General features: G+C 42.5%; 1 protein-coding gene across 2 annotated transcripts in view; it reads right to left on the bottom strand.

Moving 5' to 3' along the window:
* The window catches only part of NSMCE2 (NSE2 SUMO ligase component of SMC5/6 complex), a 243,656-nt gene that overhangs the window by 64,507 nt on the left and 161,784 nt on the right, over positions 1 to 17,365 (bottom strand). The gene's annotated exons all lie outside the window — the stretch shown is intronic.

Raw genomic sequence — 17,365 nt, 5'->3', positions numbered from 1 at the left:
TTCCTCAAACAGGAGACCATATACCATTTTGAACAAATAGCTGTCCAATCTCTTCTTTAAAAAACTCCAGTTACAGGATGGAACATCCACAGCCTCTGGAGGAGAGTCATTCCACTGATTAATTGTTCTAACTGTCAGGAAATTTCTCCTTAGTTCTAATTGGATCTCTCTTTGATAAGTTTCCATCTTCTTGTCCTGCCTTCAGGTCCTTTGGAAATAGGTTTGACACCTTCTTCTTTGTGGCAACTCCTTAGATATTGGAACACTGCTATCATGTCACCTCTAGTCCGTCTTTTTAGGAAAGTCTCTTACGCCAGATGTAAAGCCTCTTCTCTCCTCTTTATAGACCACTGTTGCCCACTAGCATGATGAAACAGCTGCCCGAGAGCCACCAGAGATGTAAAGAGTTTGTCAAGCCACGTGTTTAATTCCCTCTATAGTGGAGACATTGGTAGGTTGTTAAAATGAAGGCTTGCTAAGGAACTCTTTCTGCTGCCATTACTACTGGAATAACTTGTCTTTAAGTGTTCTGCTAAGAGGCACTTTAAAATTGGGACAAGCCTACATTTCCTGCTAGCAAAATGCCATCAGACTATTTAGAATAGTTGGTTAATTATCCCTTTTCATAGGGATATTCTCATTTCCCTCACATTCCAGCACCAATCAAAGGAACAACCACATTAGAAAATCACTGCTTTCTTCTGCTTGGGACTGGTTCCAGAGCAGTAGCAACAGACAACTTACAACTAATTAATTGCAGTAAGACACTACCCACACAATATGAAATTCAAGGCTCATTCCATTTTTATCTTAAGCATCAGCTTCATACCACAATGCTGACACATGCTGAGCATTGTGTTTTCTTCATTTCCAAGAATCTTACAGCTTATAGCAAGCAGCATGATGCTTTTACTACAAGAAACCCTCACAGAATTATGTTGGCAAGCGCATACCGCAATTAAGCAATGTATCTGCAAAGGGCCCAAATAAATCAATAAAAGATCGAGAGTTGTGTTTCTGCAGTACGGAATGGGAAGAAAAGTTGCAGAGCAATTCGCTTAAGCTTGTTGCAATGACTAAGCCTTGCATCTTGCTACACTCACAGGTAGGTAATGAAGCGACTGGGAAGCCTGAAATACATGTATATTGCATTAAGTCACGGACTGACTTATGTATTGTGCATTAGCCCAAGTCCAGTCCAAAGGTTGATGTGACTTTTTAAATAGATGCTTCCCAAGGGATTCATTCAGATATCTCACTGACTTTGCAGACTGCTAATAATAAATTCATTCTGTGGTATTTAGCTGACATCACCCTTACAAGGGTCTAACATGAGGCAATACTATGAATGAAATTTATGAGGGTTTATGCATAAATTGGGTGGAGAGATTAGATAATGCTCTACATATATGTCTGCATATGAGAAGCCTTCTACAGGAAATGATCTCTAGCAACTCACAACCGTGGGACAAAAGTAACAACCGTTCCCATTCTTTCTCCCCAACATCTCTTATTCAAAATAAAAATATCCCCAACACTAAGACATTTAGTGGCTATTATCCATGAATCTGTCTAATTTAATGAAAAGAATAGGGTTTCCGGCTTGAGCAGGGGTTTGGATTAGAACAGTGGTCACCAACCAGTGGGCCAGGGACCACTGGTGGTCCACAAGAAAATTTTGTTGGTCCGCAGAGAAATGTCACCCGCAAAGCACTCCCCACAAAGCAATTAATCCAGGCTGTGCTGCCCACATGGCCCGTGGGAACCCAAGGCCTGCATCACTTGCATTGCGAACAACACGAGGTAGTGAGGGGAGGGGGAAAGGGCGGAGGGGGGAAACTTGCCCCATTTGCCCCATGCGCCTCGCTTGGCCACTGGGCTGCTTCTTTTCGCTTCTTTCTTCTTCTGCTTTTGGCTGCACACAAGGAAAGCAGCAAAAGTCTTTCTTTCTCTTCCCCAAACTCTGCCCGAAAATGAGTTTTTGGGACCCCGAAAGGCATCCTGCTCCAAGTGGCTGTGCCGGCGTGACAAGTCTCACAAAGACTCATTTCTGGCGGAGATTGCGGGAGAGAAAGAAAAACTTCTGCTGCTTCTGTTGCTTTCCTTGCATGAAGCCAAAAGTCTCTCTTTCTCTCTCTCCCCCTGAGAATGGAGCTGGAGATGGTATCCTGCGATCCTAAATAAAGAATGATCAATCGGTAGGAAAATGGGGTGGGGAATTTTCTTGTGGACTTTTTTGGGGGGTTTCCCAGGGTCTCTGGTTCGCAGGATTTAAAATTATGAGTTTGGTGGTCCCTGAGGTCCAAAAGTTTGGCAGGATAGAAGATCTCTAAGGTCCCTTCCAACTCTGTTATTCTGTTGCTTTTAAAATAATTTAGGGTGCTAGCCATCGCCACATTTTGTGATAACCCTATGGTCTGTTTTTTAAAGCTATTATCTGTTCAGTTTCAGAAAGTGCCCCAATTTCCAGCTTTATTATATAATTAATAGCAAGATAAACATTGCACGTTATAATCAAAAATTTATACTGGGTAAGCATTACTGTCTTCGACTATGTTGAGCATTTTGCTGAAGAACCAAGATGAACATTCAATAAAAGAGAATGCTTACAGCTCAAGGTTGAAATTAGGGGTCTTTGGTGTTTGTTTTCTTGCAGATGCTTTATTACCCCAAATAGGTAACATCATCAGTGCATGAAAACAACCAAGCTCAGAGAGCACCAAGGACCCCCCAAGATGAAAATAATGGATATGAAATTTGCTCAAATCAGCACCCAGCTGGGTTGCTAAGATCCAAAACATTTAAGAGGAAGGAAAATTTGAAACAGTAGATGAAGAAAATTAAACTAATTAAGCTTTGCAATCCTGAGAGATGCCTCCCTGAGACAAACTTCACACCAAAGAGACTGCACAAACTGAAATGTTTCATAACACGCTAAATGTACAAAGTTTTCCGATGGGAATGGCATGGTTGGAAGATGCCTAAGTCTTAATTCTATTGCATTGCATCTCTGTACAAACACTTTGAAACGGAGAGACAAAGTTGCAAGCCAACCGCTTTATCTCATCTCAATAGCATACTCAATTGAAGCACCTCAACTTTCTCATGGTTGGGAACAAGTCATCAATGTTACTTTATTGGCAATGCCCTCTGTGCATTTCTTCACATCAGGTAATGAATTTGCAGGTTCTAATTGGGAAAGAATCATAAGATGCCTATCGCCAGCATGTAAATGGGGCTTCCATTCTGTGTATAGGATTAATCTTAACCAAGAAGTGGCAAACACATTGAGCAATATATAGGATAGGATATGGCCTTAAGGGCTGTTGCATTTCAAAATCCTTGTTGACTATGTGTGCAACTACTCTTTATCACCACTAGAGAGTTTTCTTGGAGGTATTGACAAACCCATTAGAAGAACTCAAAAAAAAAAATAATTATCTGAAGCCAAACCCTCTTGAAGATGCTTAGATTGATAAAATTAGTTGGCAGATCTTTATTACTGGAAGTTGTTTCTGCAACTGGCACCTGAGAGTAATTCCCTCCAACCACTGCTACTCTTCTCATAATCAGGCTGCAGCAGCTTCAAGGAAAAACCATTCCCTGTTATCTTATAATCAGGATGGTCTGTTGCAGGACACTGGTACACAATCGCCAGCCTGTCAACACTAAACATAGCGCTTGCTTTGGGAAAGCATGACTGCAAATCAGCCACACAGCGAGTCTAGTTGAATAATTTACTCACTGTTCCAACACCAGTTAACCCAACAGCCCAGTATAAAAGAGGAGATTCCAGGGACCCTGGTGCTGGCTAGTTGTCACTTTCCTTGTTTTTCCCAGGAAACAGAAAAAAAATAGGCGGGGGGGGGGGAACAAGGCCAAAGCAAATGAGTCGACAGAAGTAAAGCCTCTGTTTCCAGATGTTTACTTTTCTAAACACTCACAAGGAATGGGAGGGGGGAATGAGAAAAAAAAATAGGGCATGCTCATTTAGCACCCCCTTGGCTCCCATCTGCATCTGAAAATGGAAGGAAAAGAAATTTTCTTTTATCAGTACTGACTCAACCTATCAATCTGTTATTTAGGATAGCTCAATATGAGATAGATAGATAGATAGATAGATAGATAGATAGATAGATAGATAGATAGATAGATAGATAGATAGATAGATAGATAGATAGATATCCTAAATAACAGATTGATATATATATAGGCATACATTGCCTAGATACTTCCAATCTTACGCGGGAGAAAACCCGAACAACCAAAGATCCATATATATATATATATATATATATCTCACAAGACCAGACATGGGGGATAAATAAGTAAGCCTTTCCAAATCATGTGCCTTCCAGGTGTTTTAGAACCACAATTTCCAGATTTTCCAGTCACCTTGCCAACTGTTGTTGCAACTAAGAGATCCATGCTTGTGAGCTCAATATCTTGGGGTAGGAATAAGAAATAAGCAAGCCCTGGAAAATGGCATAACAACAGAAAATTGCCCCATCATGCCTCAAGCAACATCCCATCTGACTAACTGTAGCAATGCAGAACTTTAGCTGGAGGGTTTTCCCAGATTGGCTGCCTGAGATCCTGTCAAGGGAAGATACCAAAGGCTGAATTAAAAACCTTGGGCAGACAAAGCAAAAGGTTATTTATCACACTACAATCTCCCCTCAGTTCAAGGAGAGCTATGCCTACGCAAGGTATCTTGTCCTCTTCCATGTGATTTCCTTTCTGTTTATTTTTTTCCACTGCGGACAGAAAGTGAGAAAGATAAAGAGTGGTTTTGATGCTTCACGGGGCTCTAATTTGCCAGCTGCTCTGAGCAAGTGAGAAAACGCTTCAAGCTGTGTGAATATTTTACAACTCTACTCCTGAGAAACACACTGTAAGTCAAGAAAGGGCTCGTCCTCAGGATAAAGAGATTTCAAGGATAGATTTGGCATCTAGAATTTGCTACCTGGTTCTGTTTTGGAAGAAAACTCAGAAGAATTGCAACACTCCAAGAAAGTTTCTGATTTGGTCAGAACTGGATCACAAGATTTGGAGAAATACTTATTAAGTGAATTAGAAAATCCAACCAAGAAAGAAGCAGAGATATAACCAGTTGCCAAACAGCAAGTTACCACAGTCTGCTGCATCTAGATAAGTATCTTTATGAGCCAACTCAAGATAGTGTAGCAAGGTGCAAATGTTCACGTTTTCGCCATCTTATTTGATTTAAAGGTCCTTTGACCCTTAACCACCATTCCACACTGGCATTCTCACAACAGCATTTTGTCATCTTGAGTTGGCCTAATAAAGTTCATATGTTGCACAGTTTGCTTTATGTATGAAATGTTAATGCACAACAGTTGCATTTCTACATCCAAGTCCAAGCAACAATGGTTGAGCTCCCACAACATGTTAAGCCAAAATCTAATAAACCATGTTTGTTCTGTGTAGTATTAGTACTATGTTCCTCAAGAGATGTCTAAACCTAGATGCTATTTGAAAAGGGGATTTTGCAACTAACCTATCTGATCTACCGTCTTGCCCAATGGCAGAGACAAATGGTATTTTGCTGTGGAGGCAAGCAATCTTAACTACAACAGGGAACAACTTCCTCAAAGGTTAAGAATTTGGTTCTCTGTCTCTTTCTCGTATTGTTTTGACTTATTGTTTTGTTGTGATATTAAGATACAAATACAAATGACATAAAGATAGAAATTTGTGTGGCTTAATCAATAAATCCTGGTTAAAATATGGTTTAGTGCTCCTTAGATGACAGGTCTCCAAACTTGGCAACTTTAAGACTTGTGGACTTCAACTAAAGCTATGCTGGCTGGAGAATTCTGGCAGTTGAAGTCCACAAGTCTTAAAGTTGCCAAGTTTGGGGAGTCCTGCTATATACCCTTGCATGCTACAGCTAACTTTGGCCCAAATGCATGCATTATGCTTAATGTTAGGATTGTTTATGGTGTATAGCAGCAATACCGGTAGTGATGTGGCATGATGTACTCACAAGGTTCTTCTATGTTGCAAGTATATATTTCAGTATTAATCCCAACGTAACATTAATAAGCAGCATTTGTCATAGTAGTCAAACAGCTAGTCCTTTACACTCAGCTTTCTGGAGTAGTCTTCCCTAAACTCATTCCTTTTGTTGGTCATTGTTGTGGCCTGCTGGCAGAGTTGGCAGGAGAGTCAGAGAGTAGTGAGGAGGTTGGGGAGGAACCCAGGCCATTCCTGGAGGCGAGGAAGGCTCAGATGAGGGCTTTGCATCAGATGCAGAGATGGGGCCAGAACAGGCTGGCAGTCATCAGCTCCTTCGGGCTCGGACAGCAGCCATGTGGAGGAGCTTTTGGAACCAGTTCCCAGCCTGTGCAGGTCTACCAAAAGGAAGGCATAATTAAGAACTCAGGGTCAACGTGGGAGTAAGGCCACAGTCGGATGATGAATGGTCCCTCCCATCAGGATTAAAAGAGAAGCAAAAGGGGAGGGGGCTTTTGCAGGAAACAACTTGCTCATTCCTTCGTTCCAGCCTCATGGAGATTTGTCTGCATAACTCAGCCCTTCCCTGCCAGCACTGAGTGTGGAACTATTTACCGGGCAGCATTCCAGGACTGATAAAGGTCTGAGCTCATTAGTATACCTTCACAAGACTGTTTGCCAAGCCGTTGGCTGACCGTGAATGAAATAAATTCACATTAATGTAATAAAAGAGGTTCTTGCCAGGGCTCAGAATTGACTTAGCGCTTTTTGGGGAGGCCTAGGACAGAAGAGGTCCTGCTGAAAGGACAATTATGGAAGTTGAAGCTGGACGTCGGTGGATCTGTAACTCTTCATCTTGGAGAACATGATAGAATTACAGGTAAAAGATTCATTACAGGATACAGAACAGCAGAGTTGGAAGGGACCTTGGAGGGCTTCTCATCCAATCCCCTTGCTCAAGCAGGTGACCCCCATATCATTCTGGACAAATGGCTGTCCAATCTCTTTTTTTAAAGCAACCTGGAAGCAAATAAATATGATGCATTTATCATATTTAAGAATTGCCCCTCTGCCTCATCCAGGGGACTCTGGGCAGCGCACAATAAAATCAACCTTGGGCACCAACAGTCTTTCCGAATTTCTCCACCATATTTCTGGGCAAAGAAAATGATAGTCAATTTCTCTGACATTCATTCATTCATTCATTCACCCACTTTCTAAGGTTATCTCTCTACCAAGCAACTCTAGGCATTTTACAGCAACCTCAAAAAGAGCAAAAAACACACCAATAAAAAATACCACACTGAAGACAGGCAGACTCCAGGTCCACATGATTAATGAGTTTGCACCACATCCTGGCCTATTTCTGCAGGGAAGGAAGATGTGAGTAGGATGATGTGAAGATGTGGCTCTTCTACTTTTAAGCTATGTGCTCAGAGCTGCTGTCACATCTCATGAACAATATATATGTGTGTGTGTGTGTGTGTGTGTATGTATATATATGTATGTATATGTTTTCTGAGGTTCCGCGTAGTTATATGTGGATCTTGGTTGTCGGTTTCTCCCGTGATTCGAGATCTGTGCACGTCTGATGAAGTCTCATTCATCATCAGGCTCTGTCTCTGGCCTGTGCTTCTCAGAGTAAGTTTACTCTGAGAAGCACAGAGCCGAGACAGACGCCTGAAGATGATGAATGAGACTTCATTGAAACGTTGCCTAGATACTCAATCTTACACGGGAGAAAACCCAACAACCAAAGATCCACATGTATGTATAGTATATAGTGTGTGTGGTGTGTGTGTGTGTGTGTTTAAGTTTCGGAGACTTACATGTATGGTATTCAGCTTGTTGAGTTTTCCCACGTCAAGTTGTGCTTTAGTTGCTAGCACTTGGCAGAATCTCATCTGCCATCATACAGAAGCCTGATGATGGCAGATGAGATTCTGCTGAAATGTTGCTACAACTTTAAAAGCACAATTACAATGACGTGGGAAAATAATCTAACAAAGCTGAATGCCATACATGTAAGTACCCGCAAAACTTGAGAAAATACACACACACACACACACACACACACACACACACACACACACATATCTCATAGGTAGGAGAGTCTCTAGAACAGTGTTTCTCAAATTTGGCCACTTTAAGAAGCGTGAACTTCAACTCCCAGAATTCCCTAGCCCACCATGCTTAAAGCGGCTGAGTTTGAGAAACACTGTTCTAAAATTAGCCTTATACAAATGAATGTAAATAAGTAAATAAATATATTATGGGTAGAGATTAACCTCTTCCCCAAATCACTGAAAGTTTATTTAACATAGCCTACCAAGACTCATCCAAACATCCCATTATCAAAGCAGGATAGAACTGCCCACCCATATCATCTCCCTCCCTCTCTCCCTCCCTCCCTCCCTCATCTATCTATCTATCTATCTATCTATCTATCTATCTATCTATCTATCTATCTATCTATCTATCTATCTATCTATCATCTATCCATCCGAGGTCAGTAAAATGAGGACACAGACTGTTGGGGGTTAGGGTATATAAGTCTAAGTGCTGTTTCTACCTACCTACCTACCTATCTACCTATCTATCATATATCTATCTACCTACCTACCTACTTAATTCCCTTAATTTACTCAGCAAGTTACAGTTCATTCAGTGTCATAAGAATGCCTTCCCAGCTGCTCAGATGGAAGGGATTTAGTTTTTTTTACTTATCTGTTTATGCTGTAGCTATTTGATTAACAAATACAAGCTTACAGGATTAGTGAACAAGGATGCTGGCAAAGATATATTAAACAGTCTATTTACATTGTCTACAGCCAGATTTCAGACAATATATCAGTTTCTTTCCTGTTTATTCCTCACTTATAGAAGCAAAACCATTTCACATAGGGAAGTTTATGAGTTTAAACATTTTCCAAGAATAATTCAATGCATGGCACAGGTGAACTCGTTAAATGATCTATATACACAGGGATGGGGAAACCATGGTACATTTTTTCACAATGCAATAAAAAGGCACCGTGATTGGGTTCACGCCTTATGCCATACACATAATTATGGTTTAATGTGAGTTTCCTTTATGTAACATTCTAAGGCAGTGACTATGCCACGGGCTGTGACACCCTGTTCTAGTTTCCTCTAGCACACTTTGCAAATCTATGGGAAACATGCCGATCATCCCCGTGATTCAGCCTTTAACAATCACTCCAGCCACACAGAAGCCATTCAAAAGATATTAACTTTCTTGTGGCCAGGATGATAATAATATATAAAGGATCCCTTGGAAAAGTGAGAAAATGCTAATAATTCTTCCAGTTGCTTTCTTCTATGTTGCTTTGTTGGTAATACATATATTTGGATTGGATCTGGGCACCCCTTATAGGACAGGGGTCTCCAACCTTGGCAACCTTAAGATTTGTGGACTTCAACTCCTAAAATTCCCCAGGCAGCATGGCTGGCTGAAGAAATCGGGGAGTTGAAGTCTACAAGTTTTAAAGTTCTCAAGTTGGAAGCCCTGTTATAGGATCGTATGAAAAAATAATAATTTACAATTCTTCCTTAATGGAAATGTAGCCGCATTGGTGGTATTTAGAGCCCAGCTGGGACTGCACAGCAGTCTATGTGGAACCCAGTATACGTAATTTAAAATTTACCATATACAATAAGAGTAGCTAAGAGAATTCCCATAAGGATTTATGTGTCCTTGTGAAAAAAAAGTGTCTTTAGTTCCTATTAGGGTAGTGCCCTTCTCGTAAAGAGTTAATTGAAGGTGAGAATTTTTTAAAACACTACATCGCTAGTTCATGATCACAGACAGCAGGAAAATAAGGTGAGACCTGATAGCAGTCTTCCAATATTTGAGGGGCTGCCACAGGAAGGAAGGGGTCAAGCTATTTTCTAAAATGCCTGTCAGGCCAGACAAGGAATAATGGAAGGAAATTGAACAAGGAGAGTTTTAACCTGGAAATAAGGAGAAACTTTCTGACAGTGAGAACAATCAACCAATGGAACAGAAGTTGCCCTCGGAAGTTGTGGGAGCGTCATCACTTGAGACCTTCAAGAAGAGACTGGACTGCCATTTGTCAGAAATAGTGTAGGGTCTCCTGCTTGGGCGGGCAGTGGACTAGATTAGTGGTCCCCAACCTTTTTTGTGCCGCGGCCCAGTACCGGCATCACAAAATCATCCGCGGCCCGGTACTGGTATCAGCATGCATGGCAAGGCGAGCCGAGCGACCGGCCAGCCAGCCGTCCCCCGCTTCTCTCCGCCACCTTCAACTCCTCCTTTGTACCTGTGTCGATGGGCTTTGCGATTGCTTTGGGACGGTCGCTCGGCTCGCCTTGCCATGCATGCTGAAAGAATCCTTGTGCCTTAGTTTTGTTCGAAGCCGCCCCTTGATGAAGGCGCGAGGATTCTTTCAGCACCCAAACGCCGCTTTCTACCCAGAAAAGTTCACCGGAAGCACTTTTTCATCAAAACAAGATGGCGGCACCCAGCAAACCGGCAGCCCGGTAAAAATTGTTCCACGGACCGGTACCGGTCCGGGGACCGGTGGTTGGGGACCCCTGGACTAGATGACCTACAAGGTCCCTTCCAACTCTGATTATCTGTTATCTATTATAATGCAGACAATGGAGCTTTAGCTTGGCTTGAATATGCTTCTTGAAAGCATCTGCCACTAAACTTATTGGCAGGCATTTTAAGGGGCAAATTTGATTTCTGATCCATGTATCTGAGAAGAGGCTGGCATTAGGAAGGAATTGGGTATGCTTCATTTAATGTAAAAGAACAGTGTCTAGTTTAATGAAAAGAAGGACCAGGAATGATATGCTAGTAGTGTTCCCAATATCTAAGAAGCTGCCACAAAGAAGGAGTCAACCTTTTATTCAAAGCAACTGAAGGCAGGACAAGAAGCAATGGATGGAAACTAAAGAGAGAAACTAAGAACTAAGGAGAAATTTCCTGACAATTAGAACAATTAATCAGTGGAACGACTTGCCTCCCGAAGTGCTTCAACACTGGAGGTTTTTAAGAAGAGACTGGACTGAAATATTATGGGGGTTTCCAGCTTCAGCAGAGGGGTGGACTGGAAGACCTCCAAGGTCCCTTCCAATTCTGTTATTTTGCTATCCACTCTTCTGTTGCTGGCACAGTCTGTCCAAAAGCATATATCATCCCTAGTCACGGGCACTTGCTACTTTGAATAGCAAATATTGAATACTCCAGCGGTCTAAAACCTTAGCCAAGGAAATGTCATTTTGTACCGAATAGATATTTGGATATCCAGTTTGCAGGGTCAAAGGCAATGGACAACAATGCGTGTGGAGTGTTTGCATTCACGGAAGAAGCCGGGGAGTGACAGCTGCTCTTTCTATTCAAAAGTTCTGCTACAAACATGCTTAAGACTTGTTCACTCTATGTACTTTTCATGGTCCGTAGGATGAAATGGGAAGAAACATCAAGATGGTACAAGTAGCCTTCGACGTATGATTGGTTGCTTAGTGACCAACTGAAGTTCCAACAGACTTCCCAAATTACCATCTAGTTCTGGAATTCTAATGTCTCAACCCCCCCCCGCTCCTCCTCCTCCCATGGTCACATGACCATATTTCAGGTGCTCGGCAACCAACCTTCATTTACGGTGTCTCAAAGAAGCCGTTCAAAAGGCCAATGGACTTTTCTTGTTTGTTTGTTTTTTCCTTGAAAAAATGCTTCGCCTCTCCTCCGAGAGGCTTCTTCAGTTCTGGCTGAATGGGGCGGAACGGAAGGATTTACAGGCAGTCCTCAACTTACAAGGGTTCATTTAGAGACCATTCAAAGTTACAAGGGCACTGGAAAAAGTGACTTATGACCGGTTTTTCACAGTTGCAACCTTTGCAGCATCCCCGGGATTGCAGTGGGGAGGGAATGGAGATTTCGCAGTATCCTTCCCCTGCCACGCCCACCAAGCCATGCCACGCCACGCCCACCAAGCCAATTGTTCTGTTACTGGTAGTAAAAAACAATCAAATCCCACCACTGCACCCACGGCTATATTTAATGAGGAGTGTGCAATATTTTTGAAAGCTAGCCCTGCCTTTGCCTCCAAGTGCCACATGAACACAGCCTGCAATAGGCAGAGAATGCCACAGGGATAATATTTTTCATTAAAAAAAAAACCACACGAGAGGATTTGGAGACTTTGCAGCAAATCTGCTTTCTTTTTCACTGTATTAAAATAACCTTTAAAACCCAGAAGTAAAAGAAGGGTGGGATCGGTGATTCTGTAAATTGGGACAGAGATATTTTTTCCTCTCTCCGTCCCAAAGCGAAAACTGTTGTGTTAATAAATCATCAACTTGTGAACACAGGTTTGGCAGAGAGACAATGGGAGCTGCAAAAAAAAAAAAAAAAAGGTGGGATCTGCCAGTGGTCCAGATATTTAATTTACTCTGATTTAAAGAGTAGAGTTGAACTAAAAGGGTATTTCCCATTTTCAAGGTTGTAGACGTAAAAATAGGAAGAAGGCTGGCAAGGCACTCTGCTCCTCTTAGGAGTTATCGGGTGAATAGACCAAAGCAAACAGCAGGTAATAACTGAGCCTCTTTCAGTGCTTCCAAGGGGATATTTTCTTCCACAATGAAGTCCAGCAATTTTAGAGGGGAAAATGTGTTCCTGGCAAACTAAAGCCGTGGCAGAAAAAAGTGATGATTATCCCAAAAGATACTATTTCCTGGTGGTTTCACAAAAGGCATTTGTGGTTGTCTGTTGGAAAGCTCAGACCTCTTATAGGCATAGCATTTACTGCTCTGCCATCCAAGAGGCTAATGGGGAATAGATATTAGATCCTGAAGAACATCCGGGGTTCAAAAGCTGGAGACCAGAGCGATCTAAGAGAATCCAAAGAGAATCAAAAGTGGGGTTTCCCCCCCTCACTACAATTGCTATTAGCTTCTCTTGCAAGCTTTCAACTGCTACCGATAATTCCTCTTCCTTCCCCATTTTTTTCTCCCCAAGAATCATAAATACAGAATATAGCCAGCCCCACTCTCATTCAGTGGTGTTTACTTGAGCCTCAATAGTGTTAAAATGACATGCATGTCATAACAACATCATGCCATCAGCAAAGGTTGGAAGTTAGCCCTTGCATCACCACGCCTGACCCGTTTGCATCATGCCTGGTCTGTACACCTCTGTCTGTCATGACCTCTTGCCGTTTGTCCCCTCTCGGCTCCCTGCTGAAACCCATGCTCTCATGTTCATTCCAGTGCAGGCCATGTTGTTTTCCTGTTTTCTGTTCATTAAAGTCAACAGCCGTGAGGGAAACCCCACCGACAGAGAAATAATCTTCTATAAAAAGTGACCTGTTCTTCTACCTTGAATGAGTAGCATTAATCCATCTGATCATCTAAATACAGGTAAACCTCTATCATCTTGTTTAGTGACCGTTTGAAGTATAAACAATGGCACAGAAAAACCTGAGTTATGGCCGTTTTCCATAGCAATAGCACATAGACTTGTATACCGCTTCACAGTGCTTTTACAGCCTTCTTTAAGCCGTTTACAGAGTCAGCAACTTGCCCCCAACAATTTGGGTCCTCGTTTTACCCACCTCGGAAGGATGGAAGGGTGAGTCAACCTCATACTTATGACTGTTGCGGCATCCCCATGGTCGAGTGATCACGATTTGGATGTTTGGCGACTGGCTCATAATTATGATAGCTGCCATGTTCGTGTGATCACTCTGTGACCTTCTAACAAGCAAAGTCAAAGGGCACGCCAGATTTGCTCAACAACCAGGTTACTAAATGAACAGTTGCAGGGATTCGCTTAGCAACTGGGGCAAGAAAGGTCACTCAAATGGGGCAAAACTCACCTAACCATGGTCTCGCTTAGCAACAGAAATGTTGGCCTCAATTGGGATTGCAAGTCACAGACTACTATTGAGTCATATTTTGGACTGTGCTCAGGGCCTCCACTGTACCCTCCCAAGGCCCTGTTTTTTATGACAAGGGTCAGTTCCCTATAGTGGCTGAGGCCCTAGACTATCCTTTTTGGACTCCCGTGCCGATAATTGTGTGCACACTTGCCTGCTTGTTCTCGCGTGCCATCACCCAGAAGGCAATGTACGTGGCCCCTCCATGTCTCCTGTGCATGTGCGCGCGACTCATGAAACTCACGCGACCCGCATTTCTGTGCATGTCCGGGCAACCCACGCTGCGTGCTTCTGTGCATGCACATGTGACCCCCCCATGCCCCAGGTGCTTCTGTGCATGCGTGAGTGTCTCCTGTGTGCCTCCGTGCCCCCGCACATGCGCTCCAGGTACCCGACAATGAGCTGGTGGGCAGGCGGCGTGCGCACATGTGCAGTGCATCTTTTCCGGGCGAGTGCTCGTGTGCCAGCGGTAATGGCTCTGCGTGCCATTTCCGGCACATGTGTTATAGGTTTGCCACCATGGCCCTAGACCAAAATGGCGAAAGCCTAAGACAAATCCATTCTCACACATGGTATCACAACAGATGACTTTAGGTTGTGAATTCTCTCTCAGCCCAACCGAATTGGTTGCTGTGATGGAAATTCAACAGAATGCTTTGTACGCCATCCTTAACTCCCGAAGGGAAAGTGGGATATTAACAACAATAACAATGATAATGTTTTCATACACTCTTTGGCATCTACTCCAAACAGCTGGACAATATAGCTCTTTCCACTCATATGTGATTCAGTGATAAACATTGGGGGTTGGGTGATGTAAGCTAAAAGCTAACTCAGTTGGAAGCTGCTTTGGATAATAAGATGTCCACTACTTTCCATATGGATCTGCCACTAAGCTCCATGTTTTCTGATACCAATATACATGCACACACAAACTCTTAATATTAAAAAAAAAGTTGGTCCATGCAACCAAAAGCAAATGAAGCCCAAAACCCAGCAAGCCAAGACATTTCTTTTTGGCACCTGTTTTTCCAGAATTCCTTGAAAAAAAGTGATTTACAGTTGCTTTCACTTTTTCTCAATATCGGCACGATATCATCAAATCCAATAAATATTTACAACGTTATCTCCTGAGATTTATGAGTTGAGGGTTGGAATTGGGCGTCAATAGCACTGGGTCTTGCCAAGATCCCTGCCCTGAAACAGTCTCTGGTGCCAGCTCTTGCTATCTTCTGGCCCTGGTCTTCCTTTGGGATGTCTGGCACATTGCCCCACTCCAGCCAATGAGAGGGTGGGGAGAAAGAGAGAGGGAGGGAGAGAAAGGGAGAAAGAGGGAGGGTGGGGGAAGGAGAGAGTGGGGGAGAGAAAGGGAAGGACAGAGAGAGGGCGAGAAGGAGGGAGAGAGAGAAGGGAAAGAGGGGAGAGAGAAGAGGGAAGGCGGGAAAGAGGGGAGGGAAGGAGGGGAGAGGAGAGAGAAAGGAGAAGAGGAGAAGGAGGAGGGGGAGGGGAAGGAGGAGGGAGAAGGAGGAGGAGAAGAAGAAGAAGAAGAAGAAGAAGAAGAAGAAGAAGAAGAAGAAGAAGAAGAAGAAGAAGAAGAAGAAGAAGAAGAAGAAGAAGAAGAAGAAGAAGAAGAAGAAGAAGAAGAAGAAGAAGAAGAAGAAGAAGAAGACAAGGACAGTGTGTACTTCAGGCCACACCTACATTTAATGGCAGCATTGAACCAATCAACAAAGACAGCAGTAGCCATAGAGGGAAAACATCTTGTATATGAGAATCCCACCTCTTTTACCCTAGGCGTTTTACCACATTCCGGTAAGTCAGATTGTTTTCTTAGCAAAAGTTTGGTAGGGCTACAAAGGTCATTTCAGTAAGGAACGCTGTGGTCAATTTGGGCAAAATAACTGTTATTTAATTGCCTTGATTATGAGATCACTTTCACTGCACGGGCTGTTTTCTCTTTACATCAATGTAACAGAGAAGACAATGCCGTCCCTTGTCCGGAGCTAAGATATTCATGCCACCCTCCGCCCACAAAAGCTGCACAACACCTACTAAGATATCAGATATGCATCCCAGTTTGGGATTTGAAGTTGCATCTGAATGCTTCCATTGTTGCTAATCGTACACAAAAGCTTCAAGTGGAAGAAAATGTATTTCTCGAGGTCCTTCTGTAGAATAAGAGGAACTTTTGAGCTTTTCCCAAAATTAAAATAATCCGAGTTTGTAGTTCGTTTCGAGAAAGAGGAAGGAGAGGGGGAATTTTATATATAAATATTAGCCTACATTTTAGTTCTTACAGCACCCAACTATGAGTTGGGATGGTGGGCCTTCGCCACATAAAAGGTGAACAGAAAAGTGTGTGTGTCAGTTTCATCAATGTTTTCTCTCTCTTCTTACCACTTGGGAAAGGACAAAAAGATGCTTTCAGCACTATTAATATAATCCTAGTATCAATTTTATTTTTGTCATTCTTGCTGTGAGACCTATAGCTTGACATACCTGGAAGGTATTGGATTATGGAAAATTAGATGTGGACTTCCCTTTTCTGTCTCCTCTTCAAAGTGCTAGCAGTAATTTAATACGTTCTTTGAATAATACATTCTTAGAACCATATGAATTTTTTTTTTGCCAGAGATCGTTTAATAAAATCCATCTTTGGGAGTCCTCCTTGTGTGTCCCATCATTCTCTGTTATTATATTTGCGCTACCAGTTCTCCAGAACTGGTCAGAACCAGATGAATACTACCTCTGGGAGGGAGGGAGGGAAGGGAATGCAATGCAATGCAATGCCAGAGATTATACTTCAAAACAAGGGAAAAATGCAGGACAGAAAGGAAGAAAAAGTAAAACAAGATTGACTGGAATTGATGACTAATTATTAGAATTCACCACATGAAAAAATTAGCTTAGTTCAACCTTATTCCATATACTGAGATGGAAATTATGGATGAGATCTTGTAGGTATTGAACTGCTTTTTCCGTTCTGTCTGCAAAAATAAAAGATAACCCCTATTTACATAGAAAACGTCCATGGTTAATTGAGGCTCACCATTGCAAAACTTGCCCTGGACACATGAATAGATAATACCAGGTGATATACTGGTCTTCTTCATCCCTCTTGAAGCTACAACAGCAGTTTCTCTTTCTACTGCCTATAAGTATAATTTAAACTGCTTGCTTTCATTACCCTCTTTGTAGTTCCCTGCCAGCTTTAAACACTCTGTGAGAACGATTAATTATTCGTGGAATGGCTTGCCTTCAGAAGTTGTGGCTGCTTCATCACTGGAGGTTTTTAAGAAGAGATTGCACAACCATTGGTCTGAAATGGTATCCTGACTCCTGCATGAGCAGAGGGTTAGGATAGAAGGTCTCCAAAATCCCTTCCAATTCTGCTATTCTGTTTTGCTGTTCTGTTATTCTTTCTATGATCGTATGCATCCATCCCATCAAACCCGAAG

This window comes from Pseudonaja textilis, chromosome 3 (genome assembly GCF_049901715.1).
Source record: "Pseudonaja textilis isolate UNSWEBS1 chromosome 3, rPseTex1.2, whole genome shotgun sequence".
Lineage (NCBI taxonomy): Eukaryota > Metazoa > Chordata > Lepidosauria > Squamata > Elapidae > Pseudonaja > Pseudonaja textilis.
Note: the sequence above shows the minus strand (reverse complement) of the source record. Positions and strands in the feature narration are given on the sequence as shown.